The 22873-nt window shown below is 41.4% G+C and overlaps 1 long non-coding RNA gene across 1 annotated transcript in view; it reads right to left on the bottom strand.

Annotated features, from left to right (window-relative positions):
* Positions 1–1014: 1014 nt before the first annotated feature.
* Positions 1015–22873, bottom strand: part of LOC103224147 (uncharacterized) — a 52205-nt gene continuing 30346 nt past the window's right edge. Inside the window, exon 3 of the long non-coding RNA XR_493994.3 lies at positions 1015–3776. This is a non-coding gene — a long non-coding RNA (uncharacterized lncRNA). The remainder of the gene's footprint in view (positions 3777–22873) is intronic.

The raw sequence follows: 22873 nt of genomic DNA, 5'->3' as shown, positions 1-22873 counted from the left end.
AAAGAATGTTCCAACAATAATCATCCAAGTTTATTGCTTGCCCATTGGGGAAATAACTCTTGATACATATGAACTTTTCAAAGAACATTTTGTGTCCATTATTTTGAGTATATTAACTAACAGACAGTTTAATCCACCCTACCTCCAGTTCTTTGCTTCCTTTTGTATGATTTAAGTTTCCAAAAAAATCCAGAGGCATTTTCAATGCTGCTTCATTAACCATAAGGATGCCTGTTAATAGTTTGAACCTAATCAATCCTACAGTTCTTATTAGAGCAAAATGCTCATTATCTGGGAGATTTTTTGCTTTTTGAAATAAAATTACAAGACTGGGGGTTTATTTTACAGTCCCTCTTGAATATTCCTGAGATGATCTGCAATGTGGGCAAGCCGGGGCTCCCTCCCCAGCCCTGTGGCAGGGCCCCCAGCTGCTGACAGCAGGGCTAAGCTGGCAAAAGGTCAGGAGGCTGCATTTCACTGAAGATGGATCGCACAGATGAATATTGCGCCTGCTTAATGAAGTCAAGGCCATGGATTTGGGGCCTTTTATGGTTTTTCTTGTTTCACTCAATTTCACCTTCATAGACCACGCCACTAATTCCAGCCAATCATTTTGTAGATATCTGCAACTGGTGACTAAGGGACTAGATAAAAGTAAATGAATCTAAAAAACAGTGACCAGAAATCAGAAGTCTCTGTGCCTATAACAAACTCAGAATTTAAAAAAAAAAAAAAAAAAAAAAGCGTGCAGAGTGTCTCATGTGATCCCTGCAGAAACTCTGTGAGATATATGGAGCTGACGTTCCTACCCTCATCCTGCAGATAAGAAAGCTAAAACTCAAAGACATTAAGTAAAGTCTCAGGATTATAATTCAGATATTTTTTATCATCTGACTGCTCTTTCTACTGTAGTCATCTAACCCTCCCAGGATCTCATTTAATTCTCACAAGAATCCTATGAAGTAAGACATGCTGTATAAACGAGTGGGTTGATTTTTCCAGGAATCATTTTTTTTTTGAGATGGAGTCTCACTCTGTTGCCCAGGCTGGAGTGCTGCAGTGGCGCAATCTCAGCTCACTGCAACCTCCGCCTCCCAGGTTCAAGTGATTCTCCTGCCTCAGCCTTCTGAGTAGCTGGGACTACAGGCGCACACCACTATGCCCAGCTAATTTTTGTATTTTTAGTAGAGACGGGGTTTCACCATGTTGGCCAGGATAGTCTTGGTCTCTTGACCTCGTGATCCGACCGCCTTGGCCTCCCAAAGTGCTAGGATTACAGGTGTGAGCCACCATGCCTGGCCTCCAGGAGCCATATTAATGCAACTAGAGGAGCAGGTGCTCTCAAGCCCCTCCTTAGAATTCGGCTGAACCCCCTGGTTATCTAAAACGCTATATTTTTCAGTCTTGTCTAAATCAATCATATTCATGGATATGGCATCAACTCAATAGTGCATGTTTAAAAGTGATGAAATTCTAGTCAGTTGTACGTACCTGGGCTCATCAACACAGACTGGTGAGTGGAAGGGGGCTCAGAAGTGCACATTCAGCATCTTAGGAAAGCTCCTGCATAGTTATTAGCATCAGACCAATTGAGTCTCTGGTTGCTTCTAATTCTGGTGCAAACATTGGGAACACTTCCTCCCAGAAATGAGCTCTACATAAAATTCAGGTTATATGCTGTTTTGTATTAGTTGTGCTTAGTCTCATACACGTTACCATACTCTCAAGAGGTGATTATTTCTTATTAGAACACATCATTTATAGCACTTGATTTCAGAATTTTCAAATAATAGCAAATTTAGCTCCAGTGTAGCCATGCCACCAAGTTGTTCAGAAGTCTCATTCGAACAGCATTTTGAATTATCTACAGAATTTATTAATATTATTTGCATTTATTTTATTTATGTTTTTATAATTTTGTGTCTTTATTAGAAGGTTCTATTATGTGTTCCTAAGATAGAAGACTAATTTAATCTTACCTATCTATGGCTAGGTGTGGGATGCAAGATGTATAATAAATAGAAAAAAAATCAAAGTGAGCAGTTGGTCAGTTATATATTCAATCTAGACAACTGAAGTTAAAGCCTTACTTTTTCATCAATAGCAGAAGGATTGAAATTTCATTCATTATATTTATGTCAAAATTAAGAGAATTAATTCATGCACCTAAGTCAGAACTGTGTCACTATCATAGGGTGGTTATTTTCCATTTCCATTTATAAAATCAAAATGGATGAAGTTATTTTCTAGGACTGCACTGTCCATTATGGTAAACTACTAGACATATGTGGCTATTTAAATTAAAATTATGTAATCAAAATTAAATAAAATTAAAAATCCAGTTCCATATTTTAAATCCTCAATAGCCATGTGGTTAGTGGCTATTGTATTGGACCATGGAGATTTGCAGAATATTTTTGTCACTGCAGAGTGTTCTATTGAACAGTGCTGTTCTAGAGCAAACAGTTGGAATTCACACATACCACAGAAATACATTCTATATCCAATCATATAGTCGTTTGTAAAACACCATATACAATTTAGTGACAGTGACTTGGAGCACCATCCTGCTGGGGCTTGGGCATCAAGGAAGGACGGTCTGCAGACTTCTCTCTGAGTGTGGACTGGCCCTGTGTGTCATGGGAGAGGATGATGAGACAAATCTCTGGAGAAAGGGCAGGTGCAGATGAGCCATTTCCATTTTCCACTCCTGCAGCTCCCACAACCTCGAGTCCAGACCTGCCGCCAAGACGTGCTTGTACAGAAGCCCAAACCAAAGCACATTTTGGATTAATTCTCTGGCCGTAATTTCTTTGCAAAATCTATCTTGTGCCTTTGATTAAGGACTTTCTTTCATTTTTGCCATGAATTTTAATGAATCTGAACTTAACAGTATTTTCCACCAACCAGAACATTTAGCACAGGTGTTGACCAAAAGAAATAAGGCTACAGACAAGCAAGAATCATAACAAAACTGAAAAATATAGTCCAGAGCTCCCCGCTGAACACTTCAAGTGAATGTCATTGGCTCATTCTCATTGACAATCAGCAAGTAAACATCTACAGACTAAAGTAAGGTCTCTCCCTACTCTGGGAAAGGTGGGACCGTTCTTCGGTATTTGTCATATTAGCCACTTTAAACTTGTAAAAACTGAAAAGTAATAAATCACCAATCATCTTCTGTTCTCCGATGTACTAGGACTCGGCTATATTAAGAAAGAGATTGAGGCAGAATGTTTTCACAAGATTGCTCAAAGTCATTTGCAGCAAGCACATGAGATATACAACTCTCATTGCTTTTATCACATAATTCTTCAAAGCAGCCTTATTGGGCACATGTTTTATTTTCTTGGTAGATTGTAAATCCCTTGAAACTTCTAATTGTACATATTTGCATCCCAAAGTACCTTATACAGCGGGAGGTGCTCCGTACCTTGGTTCAACCTTATCAATATTCATTGAACAAATGAATGAATGAATGCATAAAGGAGATCCCTGGTAACAAATTCGTCTAGCCTAATTATGGTAAGTTTTGGCTGATAGGTATAGAAGAGTGGGGGGTGGGGGGAGAGGTGCAAAATTTGAGAAGAAACATAGATTGTGAGCTCATTGAAAAGGTATCATTTCAAAGTTTCCTCTGAATCTCCATAGGGATATGATGAAAGAGAAAATATTTTTAAGGGCAACTGTGAATTTCAATAACTGGAGCAAAGGATCAGAGAAGAGTTGCATCCAATCTATTGTCTTTCAAAAGAATTTCTTTGCTGACATTCTGCCTGGAAGTAGGAAACATAAAAATATTGTATTAATTTGTAGTGTATAATTTTGTATTAATAGCCAAGTGGCACGATAATGGAATCGATTGACATTGAAAATAGGATGGACATAATTGAACTGAAGCCCATATACTTTTTCACAAACTTGAATGGAAATGAATCCCAAAATGAAAGTGACCACTTTGTAATCTATCCTCATACTCAGATCACCCCTGATAAGTCAGCATTCAACCCAATCTTCAATATTTCCAAGTAAAGAGAACCATAGGGGTATGTTAAAGGCTATAAAAGGGAGTTTAAGCAAATATTTCTAACCTCTTTTGTGTTTTAACAATGCCAGTCACCAACTTAAGCAAGTTTTTCGACGCAACTTTCTAGGTCATGTATCTTTAAATCACCATGACTCATATTTGTCTCTGTTCCAACTGTTTTCTGGTCTCTCTCTTGCTGAAATGGTTTCAATTAGAGCCTGGAAAGGGTTGATACAGAACTCTTGCACAGTGCTTGCCAACATGGGAATTGGTTTTAAACACTGCTGTTTTTCATCCAGAAAAAAATTCTCCCTTCCCGCCCTTGAGTTAGAAGAGATTATTCTCAGACAGGCGTTTAGCTGATTTTTAATGTCAAAGAAACTTAATTTGCAAACTCGTTAGAAACTCTTTAGTAAAAGCTGCCTAGTAAAACAGATGATTAATATTGGTAAGATCCTCATTTGCATATTAATTAGTCTCCATACTCAACTAATTAAAACTGCACTGCCTATTTGTGGACTTTCTTCTAGACTGCAGCCTTGTTTCTATGTATAAGCTTGTATTTTAACTAAAATAAGGGTTAGTGATTATGACTGTACTTTTCTTAACATACTGATTTTTCCATCTGTGATACTTAGGACTCCTCAAGGTCCTAGAACCATCTTGAAACTACCTTTGCACAAATTATAACGGTGAGAAAACTGTGACGTAGGAAAATTATGACAGCAAAAGAAATCTGTCTCAACCTACTCCATCTTGTTTTTAACATCCATGCTGTCCTTGTTCATTCCGGGCGTAGGCCAGGCTAACCATGAAAGGAATTTCTTTTTTTTTTTTTTTTGAGACAGAGTCTCGCTCTGCCGCCCAGGCTGGAGTGCAGTGGCCGGATCGCAGCTCACTGCAAGCTCCGCCTCCCGGGTTCACACCATTCTCCTGCCTCAGCCTCCCGAGTAGCTGGGATTACAGGCGCCCGCCACCTTGCCCGGCTAGTTTTTTGTATTTTTTAGTAGAGACGGGGTTTCACCGTGTTAGCCAGGATGGTCTCGATCTCCTGACCTCGTGATTCGCCCGTCTCGGCCTCCCAAAGTGCTGGGATTACAGGCTTGAGCCACCCCGCCCAGCCAAGGAATTTCGTTTATAGTTTAACTTTGAAACAAAGATGGTAATAGACCCTTCCCAAAACAAACCCCCTTTTTGCCTGGGAACCAGACCACCTTTGTAAAACTAACAAATTAGCCACGAGATTAGAAATTATGGCTCAGGAGTCATGCAGCCAGAGGCCACAAGATTCTAAACTTCCTGGTATGCTTTGTATCTGTGTTTCCACCCAAATCTCCTGTCTAATTGTAATCCCCAGTGTTGGAGGTGAAGCTTGGTGGAAGGTGATTGGATCATGGGGGTGGATTTCTCATGAATGATTTAGCACGATCTCCTTGGTGCTGTTCTTATGACGGTGAGTCTCGTGAGATGTGGTTGTTTAAAAGTGTGTGTTACCTGCCCCTACCCATACCCGCACTCTCTTGCTCCTGATTCTGCCATATTAGATGCCTGGTCCCCTTTTGCCCTTCAGCCATGATTGTGAGCTTTCTGAGGCCTCCCCAAGAGCAGAAACCATAAGGCTTCCTGTACAGCCTGCAGAACCATGAGCCAATTAAATCTCTTTTTTTTATAAATTACCCAGTCTCAGGTATTTCTTTAGAGCAATGCAAGAACAGACTAATATACTCCACAACTGCTCCAACAAATAACATCACTATTGTAAAACCTAAGATTGGCGTTTGAGATATTTTTCAGACCCTGCATTTTGATGAACAAACTGGCACCACCCAGACTGGTAAACTGGCCCAACTAGTTCTGTGATCCCACCCAGAAACTGAAGACAGCAAGAACTCGCTTCGACCCCTCTATGATTTCAGCCCCCACCCAACCAAAGCATTCCTCTGCTCCCTAGCCCCCTGCCCACCAGATTACCCTTAAAAAACCCTAGTCTTCAAATGTTTGGGGAGGCCGATTTAAGTAATAAAACTCTGGTTTTCTGTTTAGCCAGCTTTGCATTTATTAAACTATTTCTCTATTGTAATAATGCTGTCTTAGTAAATTGGCTCTGTCTGTGCAACAGGCAGGAACAACTGTGAGGGCAGTTACAATCTCTAAGCAGCCATTTTATTGGGCCAAATCACTTTTGTCCCAGTATAGCCATATGTTGCTTAATGACGTGAATATGTTTTGTGAAATGCATCATTAGGGGATTTTGTCACTGTGTGACATCATACAGTGTGCTTATACAAACCTAAACGGCACAGCCTACTACACACCTAGGCTATACAGTTTAGCTCATTCCTCCTGGGCTACAAACCTGTACAGTATGTTACAGCCCTGACTACTGTAGGCAATTGTAACACAATGGTAAGTGTTTGTGTATCTAAAAGTATCTAAATATAGAAAAAGTGCAGTAAAAATACAGCAGTATAATCTTATGGGACCACCATGAGAGCTGTGGTCTGTTGGTGACTGAAACCATGTTGTGCAGCACATGACCTTATTTGTGAGCTTCTTCAGATTTTGATGGGAAGAAAACAGTTGGATGACACAGTGACTGGCAATAATTAAAGTGAAAAGGTACCAAATTGTACCTCAATATTTGGTGTTTTTAAGTCTTGTTCTAGGCTGGGTGCAGTGGTTCACACCTGTAATCCCAGCACTTTTGGAGGCCGAGGTGGGCGGATCACCTGAGGTCGGGAGCTCGAGACCAGCCTGACCAACATGGAGAAACCCCGTCTCTACTAATAATAAACAAATTAGCCAGGTGTAGTGGCACATGCCTGTAATCCCAGATACTTGGGAGGCTGAGGTGTGAGAATTGCTTGAACCCAGGAGGCAGAGGTTGCGGTGAGCCAAGATCATGCCATTGCACTCCGGCCTGGGCAACAAGAGCGAAACTCCATCTCAAAAAATAAATAAATAAATAAATAAATAAATAAATAAATAAATAAATAAGGTAAATCTTGCTATATAAATGAATATATCTTTCCAGTATAATTTTTTATATTTAAACTTAGCTACTTTAAAATTATTTAATCATTATTTTACTATTTAATTTTTAGTAAAGAATTATTGGGTGGGAAAGCAGGTTAATTTATTGTTAAAAATTATGCTTGCAGAAAACCTAGTGGTTTGGATCACAAGACCCTAGCTTTTATTGATGAGAATGAATTTCCACTGTGGACAAAATAAAACCAACTAAATAAACAAAAATAAAAATACCTATGAAAGGCCAGGCATGGTGGTTCACACCTGTAATCCCAGCACTTTGGGAAGCCAAGGCAGGCAGATCACAAGGTCAGGAGTTCGAGACCAGCCTGGCCAACATGACGAAATCCCATCTCTACTAACTAAAAATACAAATATTAGCCGGGCGTGGTGGCAGACATCTGTAGTCCCAGCTACTTGGGAGGCTGAGGCAGGAAAATTGCTTGAACCTGGGAGGCGAAGGTTGCAGTGAGCCAAGATGGCACCACTGCACTCTAGCCTGGGTGACAGAGCGAGACTCTGTCTCAAAAAAACAAAACAAAACAAAAAAAACCCACCAGCTATGGAAAGAAACAACCTTTACGTACAGAGTTGTCAAATGAGATTCAGGAGAAATTATATCAGTCCAATAATTGAGTGACATTGACCAAATTGCTGAATTTCTCTTTCCTGTGTTACAACAGAAAAGAAATATGCACAGAATATCGACATCAGGCATTTTCCTGTGACACTGCTCCCCGAATTGAGTAAGGTGTCACTATTAGATTCTTCCATAGCCCCCCGTGTTTACTCTTCTCATAGCCTGTACCTCATGGTACTATAATCATATCTTTATTTGTTCCTACTCCTTATTGGATGCTTCTTCACAGCACAGTCTCTGTCTTGTCTATCATTATATTTCCCAGTGCTTAGCATTATCACAGGCATTATATATCCCAGTGCCTGTGATATTTAAATAATTGCCAAATAAATAAATGAATAAACAAACATATTAGTACATGGATAAAAAAATAAATAAGGCATGTGTTTTAATTATTTATGACTGTATGACAAAAAGCTCAAAAACTTAGAGACTAATAACAATAATTTACTATTTCTCATGATTCTGTGAGTTGCCTGGAAAGCTCTTCTGCTGTTTCACCTGAGTTCACTTATGGTACTGCATTCAGTTGGGGGATTTCCCGGGGGTTGAGCTCAGTTGAGACAACTGAGGATCTGGACCTTTCTCTCCGTATGTCTTTCATCTTCAGGTTGGCTCCTTGGACTTCTTAACATGATGAGAGCAATGTGGCAATGTGCAGACACTGAACTTACATCATGTTTGCTGACGTCTCTTAGACCAAAGCAAATCATTTAGCCAAGCCTAGAATAAATGTGGGAAGAAATTACACATGGGCATGAATACTGTATTTGGGAGACCCTGAGTGTAATAATGAAGCACAAATGTCTCTACCTTAAGGGATTTCTTAATCCAGGGGTGTTCAGTCGTTTGGCTTCCCTGGGCCACATTAGAATTGTCTTTGGTCACACATAAAATACACTAATACAATAGCTGATGAGCTTTTAAAAAATCACAAAAAAGGCCGGGCGCTGTGGCTCACGCCTGTAATCTCAGCTCTTTGGGAGATGGAGGTGGGCAGATCACGAGGTCAAGAGATTGAGACCATCCTGGCCAACATGGCGGAAACCCACCTCAACTAAAAATTAAAAAATTAACTGGACATGGTGGTGTGCCTGTAGTCCTAGCTACTCGGGAGGCTGAGGCTGGAGAATCACTTGAACCTGGGAGGCAGAGGTTGCAGTGAGCCGAGATTGCACCACTGCACTCCAGCCTGGGTGACAGAGTGAGACTCCGTCTCAAAAAAAAAAAAAAAAAAAAAAAAAAAAAAAAAAAATTCACAAAAAAACCTCATAATGTTTGAAGAAAGTTTACTGATTTGTGTTGGGCCGCATTCAAAGCCATCCTAGGCCACATGTGGCTCACAGACTGCGGGTTGGATAAGCTTGTCCTAATCAAAGCAGATGAGTGAGTATACAGCTAACGTTCTGTAATAAATGTTATGCCAGAGATAACAACAAACTGCTTAGGATATAGGTATAGACAGCATTAGAGCCAGGAGGTCTTATTTTGAACCTCTCTCCTTTTATTAATTGCTGTGTGACCTTAGCTAAGTTACTTAATCTGTCAAAATAGTGGCTTTATAATTCTAAAAATAGGTATAAGGCCTACTTGGTATTTGTCACAACTTCCTTCCAATATGACATACTGTTCTACATAGGCTTGAAAAGCTAAAACCTGTATTTATCAGACTCCTTTGCAGCTAAAGCTCTTGATGTGACTTAGATCAAGCGATTAAATATGTACTATGAGAACTGACTTTGAAACTGAATCAAATGGGAAAATATGAAGCAGCTTGAAGGGCAGTGAAGGGCATCAACTTTTGCTGGAAGGATCTAGCAGCTGTAGCATAACTCAGGGGCCAACAGTGCTGGTGATGGAGTCATGTTCCAGTTACATGACTTTGACATCACAATCTATGAGTCTGCAGTAGGCGTGGCACCTTCTGGATGCCTAGTGTTCCACCTATAGTAGAGAGAGCAGTCCCCTGGGCAGGCTAATTCTTTTTTTTTTTTTTTTTTTTTGAGATGGAGTTTTGCTTTTGTTGCCCAGGCTGGAGTGCAATGGCACCCTCTCAGTTTACCACAGCCTCCGCCTCCCAGGTTCAAGCGATTCTTCTGCCTCAGCCTCCTGAGTAGCTGGGATTACAGGTGCCCGATACCACGCACAGCTAATTTTGTATTTTTAGTAGAGACTGGGTTTTGCCATGTCGGTCAGGCTGGTGTCAAACATCAGGTGATCTGCCTGCCTCTGCCTACCAAAGTGCTGGGATTACAGGCATGAGCCACCACGCCTGGTCCCTGGGCAGTCTAGTTTTATGGTAGTGAACTGGTAGCCATTCCTGGAGGTCTTGTCTAAAGCCGCTTCATTTAGACCTTTCAGCGCTTTTGTAGGCATCAAATTCCCTTTCTGCTTAAGGTACCGAGAGTAGTTTCTGCTTTCTGGACTCAGCCCTTATGGACAGGTTGCTTTCCAAAATTGTTGTGAAGTTTACTAGAGACACTTTATGTAAAATTGATTCATGCTTGGGAAGTGCTTATTTAGTAAATACTAATGTTCCTTCTCTTATAATTTTTATATACAAAATAACAGATGAAACCTCCAGATGTTTTTAAAGATTCTGACTCTTAGTGTTTAGTTGGCATGCAAACACAATCTTTAAACAAAAACTTCCAGTCACACTAATATACAAACATGGAAATAGATTCAGAGATGCAAAATACATCCTATTCTTAATCACCTTTTAACAAAGACTATGATCATGTTTTAAGATTAAGTGCCTGATCTTAACCTTGGGCAAAGCATTTTACTGCCTCAATTTCTTCATTAAGGGCCTCAGTGTCCTCATTTATCAAGTAAAGGAGTTGGATTTACATAATTTCTAAGACTTGTTCCTTCCTTCCTTGCTTCAAAACTGTGTGTTCTTTGAAGCACTAAGCAATTGCCTCCCACTGCTGGCCTACATATATGCAAAGTCTATCACCCGTTTCTAGGCTTCGCTAGAGGTCTGAAATTGCGTAAAAAGAATTGACCCAGTGTCTTTATGAACTTGTTAGTTCTCAAGTAAGCTAGGATAACCACTCCCTCTCAATAAAGCATGTTTTAGCTCTTTTATCAATAATAATATATTTTCCTGACCAAACGAATATGGATCCAACACTCCTAAACATAATTCCTCTCCCCCTTCTAACACTTAAGCAAGCACTGTCATCATTATCATTGATAACTTTTATTACACAATTGCTATCTGTTGAGCCCTTATATTTTCTTGTTTGCATGACTTATTGCCAATTTAACTTCCACAACACCCCATACACTTTTTTGATATGATGAGACTAAGGCTGAAAGAAGTTAAGCAAGTTATCCAAGGTCACGGAATTACCAAGTGGCAGAGGTAGATCTTGACTAGGTTTATTTGAACTGAAAGTTTCTTAACAACTACATTAGATGACTTCTTAATAACAATACTAAGTAGTAGTAGTATTGAAAATAGTATTATTTTTGCCAACCTTTATTGAGTGCTTACTATATGCCAAGTACTCTGCTGACTTATTCATATCTGAATTCTCATAATCTATAGCTTAAACCCTATTATAACCTCCATTTTATAAATGAAAAAAATGGAAGCTTGTTAATTTTAAGTGTGTCTTTTTTTTTTTTTTTCATTTTTTTTGAGACAGGGTCTCACCCTGTTACCCAGGCTGGAGTACAGTGGCATGGTCCCGGCTCACTGCAATCTCTGCCCTCTGCCTCTCAGACTCAAGCATCCTCCCACCTCGGCCTCCCAACTAGCTAGGACTACAGGGGTGCACCACCATGCCTGGCTAAGTTTTGTCTATTTTTTGGTATAAGCAAGGTTTCACCATGTTGCCCAGGCTTCAGACTAACAGGCTCAAGTCATACACCCTCCTCAGTTTCCCAAAGTGCTGGGATTACAGGCATGGGCCACTGAGCCTGGCCTAAGTGTGTCTTGACCAGAATTATTCAGCTCCACTAGTGGAGCTGGACTGTGAACCTCAGCAGTATGTAAACCACAGTGTTTTCACCTGCCATGCCTTATTGCTTCCTGTCTCCTTACAGTGATGATATTGAAGGAAAAATCTTGACTCTGCTTTAATTTATGGACAAAGTAATTTGTTTGCATATTTAAAAGCTGTATAAGTAACAAAGTACTTATGGCACTCCCCCACAATTGATTCTGCCCATGAGTGTGCCACCACACCACGCCTGAGAACCACTCACACAGAGACTAATGAGTACAAATAGAGGCAAAGAATGTGTAGGTAAGAAAAGCCATGGTATGAAGCCGGTTGCAATGGCTCACGCCATGGTATGAAGCCGGTTGCAGTGGCTCACGCCTGTAATCCCACCACTTTGGAAGGCTGAGGTGGGCGGATCATTTGAGGCCAGGAGTTTGAGACCAGGCTGGCCAACATGGTGAAATCCTTTCTCTACTAAAAATAAAACCAGATGTGGTGGTGTGCCCCTATAGTCCCAGCTATTCTGAAGGTTGAGGTATAAGAATCACTTGAGCCCAGGAGGCGGAGGTTGTAGTGAGCCAAGATCGTGCCACTGCACTCCAGCCTGGGTGACAGAGCGAAACTGTCTCAAAAAGAAAAAGAAAAAAAGAAAATCTTTGGTATGAACACACACTCCCCTTTTCTTTCTTTCTTTTTATTTTTATTTTTTTGTGTGTGTGAAGACCATAACAACCTTTTTAATTAATTAATTTGTTTATTTTTAAGCTACTTCTGAATAACATAACAACCTTTATTATTTTCCTGCTAGAGCTACAGAATTTCTGATCCTATTTCTATTAGGGTGGCAGTGATTATGGGAAACCACTTTATATATTCCTTTTAAATATAACTTACTTTTTTTTTTTTTTTTTGGCGATGGAGTCTTGCTCTGTCGCCCAGGCTGGCGTGCAGTGGAACAATTTCAGCTCACTGCAACCTTCGCCTCCCGGGTCCAAGCAAGTCTCTGCCTCAGCCTCCCAAGTAGCTGGGATTACAGGCATCTGCCAGTAGGCCCAGCTCATTTTTGTATTTTCAGTAGAGATGGGGTTTCACCATTTTGACCAGGCTGGTCCTGAACTCCTGACCTCGTGATCCACCCACCTCGGCCTCCCAAAATACTGGGATTACAGGCGTGAGCTACTGCATCTGGGCCTTAAACATAACTTTCCATGTTGTATAGACATTAGTTTATAATTTATGGGTTTTTCTGAAAAAAAAATACAGCCCTTTTAAAATCTGAATCAGTCTTATAAATGAACTAGATGCCTATTAGATTTAATAAGAAAAAAAGTATAAATCTAAGCAATTAATTATTAAGCACCTAACAGCCAAATACAGCACCTGTGGGCAGAGAGGCCCTCTCCTTTGAGGAGGTGAAAACTAATTGCAATAGCAGACATGCTGAGAAGTCACACTGGGAGGCATGGAGTGCACATAGCAGTTGTCATTTTCCATTTGCTGAGCCACATTAAAAGGAAAGGTAGAGATCTAAGGAAAAAGTATTTAAAACACCTTGGGAAATTTATTTAATAACGAAGCATGAAAAAAAGATGGGTGATAATGAAAGCCAGTAAGAAAAGTGGTAAGGGGATATTTAATCTGGGTTTCAGGAACTCTGAGCCTTGAGGCTTTTAATCTCTGAAAGGTCACAGGTATAGCACACAGTAGGTGCTCAAACATCATTAAAATAACCAGCTAATGGATGAACAGATGGATGGCTTTTTCCCCTAAGTTTAAGAAAAGAGGAAGTTTGATATTTGTAAATATTATTGAAGATTATAGACTAAATGTTTATGTTACCCCCAAACTCAGATGTTGAATCCCTAGCCCTCAGTGTGATGGTCTTTGAAGATGGGGCCTGTGGAAGATATTTAGGATTAGATGAGGTTATCAGGGTGGGGCCCTGCTCTGATGGAAGTAGGGCCATTGTAAGAAGAGACACAAGAGAGTTTGTTCTGTCTCTTACTCTACGCGTACAAACTGAGGAAGAGCCATGTGAGGACACAGCAAGTCAGATGGAGAGCCCATGCCAGGAACTGAATGGGCCAGCACCTTGATCTTGTACTTCCCAGTCTCCAGAACTGTTAGAAATTAATTTCTCAGCCTGGCCAACATGGCGAAACCCCATCTCCACTAAAAGTACAAAAATTAGCCGGGCACAGTGGTGGGCGCCTATAATCTCAGTTACTCAGGAGGCTGAGGCAGGAGAATTGCTTGAACCTGGGAAGCGGAGATTGCAGTGAGCTGAGATAGCACCACTGCACTCCAGCCTGGGCAACAAAAGTGAGACTCTGTCTCAAAAAAAAAAAAAAAAAAAATTAATTTCTGTTGTTTAAACCACTCAGTCTGTGGTATTTTGTTATGGCAGCCCACACAGGCTAAGATCATACCTATACCTAAGTCTTCATACATCTTTAAAGCTTGTGCTACTTGGGTACACATATAATTATAGAATAGTACATAGATTATACATTGTAAATATACGCACATATAAATATTGGTCATTTTAATTTCTAAAAAATAGTTACTTTTGAACGTAAAATAACTTACCAATTGAATGAAAATTGTACTATTTCCTATGACTTAGAGGACTACATCCAAGAAGCAGTTGGTATTCAAATCCTGGGGCCATACCTAGGGCCCCTCAGTTAATGTGGTGCTATAATAGCCAACCTGTAAGCAGCATATCAAGGGAGGAATCCAGGTCTCTTAAGTATAGGCGGGGCACAAACCCATACTTCATAGTGCACTTTCATTTGTCTCTCTCTTTATTTCTTCCTTGGGACACATAATGATAGAAAACTAATCAGAGGCTAGTGGCCACGACCTGGGGTGTGCTAGATGCAATATCGGGGAGCCGTAAGGGCTTTCAGTGGAGATTCAAAGTCCTCGGGGACTGTTTCTGGGGACAGGGCCTTGCTGGCAACTTCAGAGCTGAATTTCTCTCTCATAGTAAATACAAATCAACCCTAAGCACTGGATAGACAGAGTGCTAATTAAGTCCCTAGTTATGAGAGCTCTTGCTTTATGCGTGGGAACAGGAGTACTTCCTTCCTTGGGTTTACATAGCCAAGAGCTGATAGCTTTTTAAAAATTTGTCATAAAGGTGAATATCTCCCTGAGAGCACGGTATGATAAGAGTACCAAAATCCTAGAGACAAGGTTAGAGCTCATCTCTGTTTCTTATTAACTATGATCCTTAGAATGTTGTTATAGCTTACTGAGACTTTTTGCTTCTCTGCAAAATGGGGCTAATAATGGAGCTAATAATTTCTGCTCTACCTGCCTCAGCAGGTTAATCTCAGAAACAAGTGAGGAATATTTGGGCATGAGAAAACATTTTAGGAATATAATTATAATTCTTTACACCAGTAGTTGGCAAACTCTGGCCCACAGGTCAAATCTGTCTCACTGCGTGTTTTTGTATGGTCTACAAGCTAAGAATAGGTTTCACATTTTTAAATGGTTGAGAAGAAGGATATATTATGATGTGAAAATTATATAAAATTCAAATTTCAGTGTCCAAATGAATGAGTATAAATGTTCACTTGTTTACATATTATCTATAGCTTATCTTATATCTTACCACCACCATGTTAAAGTTGAGTATGGCCCATAAAATATTTTCAGTCTTGCCCTTTAGAGAAAATATTTGTCAACCCCTGCTTTATGTAAGTGTGTAAATCTAGGTTTTCCAGAGAAATAGAACCAGCAGGAGATATACGTTAGGCTGTTCTTGCATTGCTATAAAAAGTATGTGAGGCTGGGTAATTTATAAAGAAAAGAGGTTTAATTGGGTCACAGTTCTGCAGGTTTTACAGGAAGCATGGTGCTGATGTCTGCTCAGCTTCTCATGAAGCCTCAGGGAGCTTTCAATCATGGAAGAAGGCGAAGGGGGAACAGGCACACCCCATAGCAAAGGCAGGAGCAAGTGAGAGGGTGTGAGGAGGTGCCACACAACTTTTAAATGACCAGGTCTTGTGAGAACTTGCTATCTCGAAGGCAGCACCAAACCATGAGGGATCCACCCCCATGATCTAAACACCTCCCACCAGGCCCCACCTCCAGCACTGGGGAATCACAATTCAACATGAGATTTGAGTGGGGACGAATACCCAAACTATATCAAGGTATATCTCTATATATCCCAGTATAGGATACACACACACACACACACACACACACACACACATATGAGGAGAAAGAGAGATTATGGGAACCTGTTCATGCTATTATGGAGGCCAAGAAGTCCCATGATCTGCCATTTCTAGGCCGGTGGTATAATTTAGTCCAGGACTGAAGGCCCAAGAACCAAGAGCGCAGATGCCCAAGGGCTGAAGATAGATGTACCAATTCAGAAAGAGAATCAATCCTTCCTCCACCTTTTTGTGCTGTTTGGGCCCTCAGTGAATTGGGTGATGCCTACTCGTATTGGTGAGGACAGATCTTCTTTACTCAGTCATCTGAGTAAATGTTTCTGTCTCCCAAGGCTTGTTCAATAGGTTCATGAATAACCATCACGGGCCCCAGTGATAGAGCAAGTATATTCATAGGCTTACCATCATGGACTTTGCTTCCGTCCTTGGGGAAGAGGTGCTGCTGTCGCTGGCTATCGCCACTTCTGAGCGACAAACTTGTTCTCAGTGTTAACTAATCCTGGGGTTTGAATATGCAACCATATTCCCTAGGCACCCAGCCAGTCCTCAGTAACACTGGACTCCTACTGCAAGTGGGAAGGCAGCAGTCCATCCTCTCTGGAACAAATCTATGCCCTGGGCTCAGAGTTCCCATCCCTGTTCATCATGCTTCATGGTTCTGCCCTCATGATCTGTAGAAGCAACGGATGCCGAGGGCACCAACAGGCGTCCCACCAACCTGGTTCTGGCCAAAGAACTGACTGCTCCCTGAAAGAAGTAAGGCAATAAATGGAATTTATAGGACTTGCTCCTCATCATGCGAAGCTGCTGGCCTTACAGAACAGTAATGACAACTCACATTTACACCCTGGGCACTCCTCTAAGAACTTCCCATGTGACAACTTATTTAATCCTTAAAACAGCCTTTTGAGATAATTACCGTAATTATATTAATTTCTACGAAGAGGACACTAAAGCAAGTATGGTTAATAGACTGACTCTTGTCACTCAGTAAGTAAGTGGGGTCTGAGACTTGAACCCAGACAGTTCAGCTCCAGAGCCTGTGCTCGTAACTGCTACTACTCATAACCACTACTACCCCTAACCACACTGCCTACAACAGAGGAATGGAACTGCCCTTCAAAGCAACCGTTATGGTGTCTTATTAGAAAGAAAGGCAGGTGAGGTTACAGTGTGGTTCTAGGGGGTGAAGTTTAGTTCTTGAACAAGTTGTCAATTCCTGGTGCCATTTCTGCCATAGCAGGAATATACTCATCTGTGGATCAAGAGGGTGGAAGCTGGAGTTATGCCCCACTTCCACGTGGGAGGTTTTGCTTATGTTCTCCATAACTCAGGGCTCCACTGATAGAGAGCATTTAGAATCAAAGGAGGAATCATCATGGGGAATAAAGTAATGCTCCACTGAATTAGCAGCTGAATTATTGGCCCATTTTAGGTTTCTTATGACAGTGGTGAAAAAGGGGAGCTCTGGAATAGATCAGGCTGCTTGAGCTCAACTATTTCAAGTGAATAGATTAGTTAGGGTGCAACTGGCTTTAAGTAACGATGACAGCAATACATTTAAAAATGACCCAATCATAACAACCTAAATCATTGAGGTCTGGAGGAAGGCAGTCCACAGGTGGATTCAGTGGCTCAAAGATATCATCCAGGCCAGGCGCGGTGGCTAATGCCTGTAATCCCAGCATGTTGGGAGGCCAAGGCAGGTGGATCACAAGGTCAAGAGTTCAAGAAGATCAGCCTGACCAATATGGTGAAACCCCACCTCTACTAAAAAAATACAAAAATTAGCTAGGCGTGGTGGCATGCACCTGTAGTCCCAGTTACTCAGGAGGCTGAGGCAGGACAATCACTTGAATCCAGGAGGCGGAGGTTGTGGTGAGCTGAGATCATGCTACTGCACTCCAGCCTGGGTGACAGAGTGAGACTCCATCTCAAAAAAAAAAAAAAAAAAAAATCATCCAAGAACCAGGTTCTTCCCAGGACCTTCCTCTCTTGGCTGCTTGGTGATGCCTCTGCTAACAGTGCCAAGATGGCTGCCACAGAACCTGAAATGAGTGAATGCGTGAGTGAAGCAAAGGACTGGAGACAGTGGAGAATCTATTTCAGTGACTGGCTCCTGCAGTTTCCAGGCCAAGAGTTCCCTGTGGCAGCATCAACCATCCAGCGCTGGTGGTGGTGCCGCCAGGATGTCCACGACTCAGCTGTGCAGCAGTCTTCTCACCAGGTAGTCCCACTGGTGTGATTTTCGTTGTGGCTCTCACTTCCTCACCTCCATTTGTTCCTACTCATTTTCTGACCCTGATTCTCTAAGCCCTCCCAGTGAGTCAGTGAGCTACCTGATATCTCTTTGGTTCTCTTTTCCCTGCTTATATAAGCAAGAATCAATTTCTGATGTTGTAGCTAAGAAATCTGACTGATAACATGGCTGTTTAATTGATGTGTTGAAAGTGAGGTTTGCTTTCTTTTCGGTGTTTAAAAATTTTTTTAAAATTATTTATTGATGTATTTTTTTTTATAGATGGGGGTCTTGCTATGTTGGCCAGGTTGGTCTTGAACTCCTGGCCTCAAGTGATCCTCCCACATTGGCCTCCCAAAGTTCTGGGATTACAGGTATGAACCACTATACCCTGCCTCTTTTTGGTGTTTTCAGTGGGTTTCAAATGATCGCCAGAGGGCAAATACACCTTTACTAGAATGTAGGCTTTACCAAGTCTCTAGTTCATTTTAATGGCTTCCTGTCAGTGAAATTCAGGCCACACAAGTCCTGAAAAATATTCTGGGAAAGAGGCATAGCTGCTTTCCCATTTATTGAGGACTTACTATGAGCCGGGTACTATGAAAAGTAATTTAATATGGATTTAATTCTCATTGTGTTATCTACATTTTACAGATAAGGAAGCTGGTATGTGGATCAGTACCATAGGGTACAATAGCAAATGACCCTGTGCTACTCAACTGCAAAGGCCTGGGATCTTTCCAGTGTACTAGATCATTATTTTCATTTACTTACATTGTCAGAAATTAAAGCAATAGATTGTGCCCTTCCAAAGTCTCCATAATACTGCTCAGCCAACTGAAGTTGAAGTTGATATCAAAGACATCTATCTTGGAATCTATGCACAGGATTTTGTCTATCCAAAGGACCATAAAGACATTGATCACTTTTTAATGTATGGTAAGGTCAGTGGCACAAACCCTGAGGTTACCTTTAAAGTGTGGCTTGGAGTTACCTAAGCTGGACCTGCCTTGCACTGGACTTGTTTATCATGCCGGATCACCCATATACCCTCTAAGAGAAACTTTACACCTCCATCCAGTCCCTATAGCTGAAGCAGGCATGCTTTATACTAATTTCCATAATTAACGAGCAAGGAACTACTTGCCTGAAGGTCATCAATTTATCGACTGGCCTGTGACTTATGCAGCCTGTCTTAGAAAGATGGGTTATTCAGATAGGTCTTATCTAAGTTAGGAATTGGGAAACTGAGAAAGAGAGGGTGTTAGCAGTAGAGGTGAAGGTAAAAGGATGCTTTAATGTAAAATTGATTCAAAAGTCACATGAAAGCTAATGCTAGGAGGAGGTAAAGTTTATGCTCTCTGAAACAGAGGGTGAGGAAGCTGTTTGGTGGAGAGAAGAGGATGCAAAACATGGGCAGAGAGACATAGTGATATTCTGAGAGAGGGAGGACAAACAGGAAAGGGAGGGAGAGAACGACCTGGGGCTTCCTGGATTTTCTGAATTTTCCAGGAAACTTTAGTGGATCCCTGTTCCTTAAACCCACTATACTTTTTGAAACTCTCTTTCTCATCAACCTTTAAAAAGGAAACTTGTGAACTAATTTGTGTTTCATCTTTTTAGTTTTCCCTCATTGTTCCTCCTGTGACCTAACTAATCCAACAACTAGAACCAAGAGAAAAGTGAAATAGAAAGCAAGTCTGGATAATCCACAAACATAAAAACCAGACACTGAAGGGTAAAACTTGATTATTTTGTGCTAAACCCGAGGTTTTTATAACCCCTCTGCTCCCCTCTGTGGATAAAGGCAGAATTGAGAGGATTTTTCATTCTATAAAATCCAAAAGCAGAAGCAAAATGAAATTCTTTTCTATGATTTTTTTTCATGACTATGAAATGAAAACATCAGTGTACTTCCTGACAAAAAATGTGTTTTTTTTTTTTTCCTGATTCAACAGCCTCCCCCTCTTAAGTCTGAGGTGTTCTAAACACGCACCTGGATCTCACCTCTAAAATGCCAGGCAGATGGTTTGAGTGGGAAAAGCCAGACGGGGCAGTCGTTTTTGCATAGGTTAGCTAAAAGACTAACACCCCTCCTCCACATGAATCTACTTCACACCAAAGCAAAGAAAGGGAAGACCTCTCTCCCTTTGTGACCCAATGATAATAATCCCCTATAGCAGCTGAAGAGTTGATGGAGGCTCTGAGAATAGTTTCGTCTCAGGCTGTTTGACTTTCAAAGCTCCTTCCACCAACCTACAGAGAAGGGTCTCCTGGATTCCTCTGTTTTTATCTCCTCCTATTTGCTATTTTCCCTTGCTCCGCATTGCACAGAATATAGGTTAGTAATGAAGAAACTGTGGTGCAAAGCTTAAGCCTCTGGACGCTAGAGACAAACCTCTAGGGTTCAAACCTTGCCTGCGCCACTTACAAACAGATTGATCTCTCTGAGCTTCAGTTTTCTCATCTGTAAAACCGCGGATATTATTACTTTCTACCTGTAGGACTAAGCGGGGTACTATTTGTAAGGGGTCCGGGATAATGTCTAGTACATAGTGCACCATAGTAAGTACTTGCTAAATCAACAAACCTGCTCCAAGGAAAGGAGACTCCTCCACAAAAGAAGACCCAGGCTGGTGGAAATAGAGCTTTCTTTGAAAAGAAATGAATTGTGCTTCTTGCTATAGTGATTTGTTTTCTTTGCAGTAAATTTCCATTTCATAATTAATCTGTACTACGCCACTGAATATTCTAAAGTAAGAGGGTATTTCAAATAATAGGTAATGTGGTTTTGGAAAAAAGAAAAATTAAAACCAGAAATGTACTGTTTAAATATAGTTTAATTAACTGGCAATTTTGGGCATGGAAATCAGCAAAAATAAAAGAGAATGAAAGAGTTCAAGGTAGTTGTGCCAAAAGACCTGGGCTGAATTCCAGCTCTGCAGCCTTTTAACTCTTTTACCTCTGGCAAGGCCCTTACTGCCCCCCTGAGCTTCAGTATCTGCAAAACGCGGACACTTGTACCTATCTCCCAAGGAGGTCCTGAGGATGAAGTAAGATAACCTGGTACAGTAGGGGCTACAGGCTATGCATTCAATGACTCAACAAGTGTTAGAATTTACATTTGAAAACAGTTTCCACCAAGCTCCTACACAGAGTCCTTCAGAGTTTGGCTGAGGACCCAACAACCTCTTTAGGCCCACTTCTACCAAGCTGGGTCATCTGGTTTCCCACAACTGGCTGAGATGATGGGCAGTTCAAGAACACTGCAAGGAAAAACACACTGACTAGCAAGTGATAAAGGGGACAGGACTAAAAGAGACAATAATTACGTAAAGAAAGAGAAGGTAGAACATTTTGTAAAAATAAGACAAAACAAATCCAAAGTTTAATAGTTTGGGGTCTTTCAGTGTAGACCATGCTCTCCTCTGAAGGACTACTACATCACAGCCCGGTGCAATGATTGGCATTCACATGATCCCAAGCCTGTTGGGCACTAAGATATCATTCAGACTCAAGTCTGAAAGATCCTGGTAGGGTGGAATGTGCTTGCACCCCAGGAGAAAGGGACTTGGAGGAAAGCACCAGACTATCTCAGGTTATTTGGAAATGAACTTCAAGACGACTAGGAGTGAAAGAGAGGCTGCTTGAGGTCCTAGCTTCTTACAAGATCTTCAGAGATTTGAAGGGCCTGGAAGGATACGGTTGTACTGACTATACAGAGGAAGAAACATTTGCAACCTAGCTGAGGTGTGCTCCTAGCTACTGGAGGACAAGTTGAAACTGTTTCCCTTTGAAGAGGAAAAGAAGGTAAGTAATAGAAAGGGCTAGGTAGAAACATTTTTATTAACAATGTTTAGATTTTATTTGTTGAACAAATGCACTGTGGTGCACTGAAGGTACTAAACTCAGCTCAACTCCTGAACAGATCAGACCACCTTCTTGCAGGGACATGCAGTACAGAAGGTAGGCAGCCCCTCAGCAGGGGGGATTCAGAGCTTGGCTGTGGAAGCCAGGTGCCTGGGTTCAAACTCAACTCTGACTCTTACTGTTTGCATGACCCCCAGCTTAATCTAACTTAATCTCTTCTATCTAAAAGAAACACCTTATAGCATTGTTGTGAGGATAATTGTGTTAATACACATGAGGCACTTAGAAGACTGCCTGGCACACTGCAGTATTTCCACCAGTGTTAGCTATTGTCAAATACATTCCTCACATCTGTTTTATCTTCTTGCGCTTCTAGGATTAGACGATTGGGTTGCCTCAAGTCCACTCACTACAAACAATGCTGTGATGAATACTTTCATGCATTCGTTTAATATGCATTTTATACAGGCTGCGCACAGTAGCTCACACCTGTAATTTCAGCACTTTGGGAGGCTGAGGAGGGTGGATTACTTGAGTTTGAGACCAGCCTGGCCAACATGGTGAAACCCTGCCTCTACTAAAAAGACAAAAATTAGCTGGGCATGGTGGTGGGTGTCTGTAATCCCAGTTACTTGGGAGGCTGAGGCAGGAGAATTCGCTTGAACCTGGGAGGCAGAGGTTGCAGTGAGCTGAGATGGCGCCATTGCACTCCAGCCTGAGCAACAGAGTGAGGCTCTTTTTTTTTTTTTTTTTTTTTTTTTTTTTTTGAGACGGAGTCTGGCTCTGTCGCCCAGGCTGGAGTGCAGTGGCCGGATCTCAGCTCACTGCAAGCTCCGCCTCCCGGGTTTACGCCATTCTCCTGCCTCAGCCTCCCAAGTAGCTGGGACTACAGGCGCCGCCACCACGCCCGGC

Source organism: Chlorocebus sabaeus, chromosome 20 (genome assembly GCF_047675955.1).
Source record: "Chlorocebus sabaeus isolate Y175 chromosome 20, mChlSab1.0.hap1, whole genome shotgun sequence".
NCBI classification, from domain to species: Eukaryota; Metazoa; Chordata; class Mammalia; order Primates; family Cercopithecidae; genus Chlorocebus; species Chlorocebus sabaeus.
Note: the sequence above shows the minus strand (reverse complement) of the source record. Positions and strands in the feature narration are given on the sequence as shown.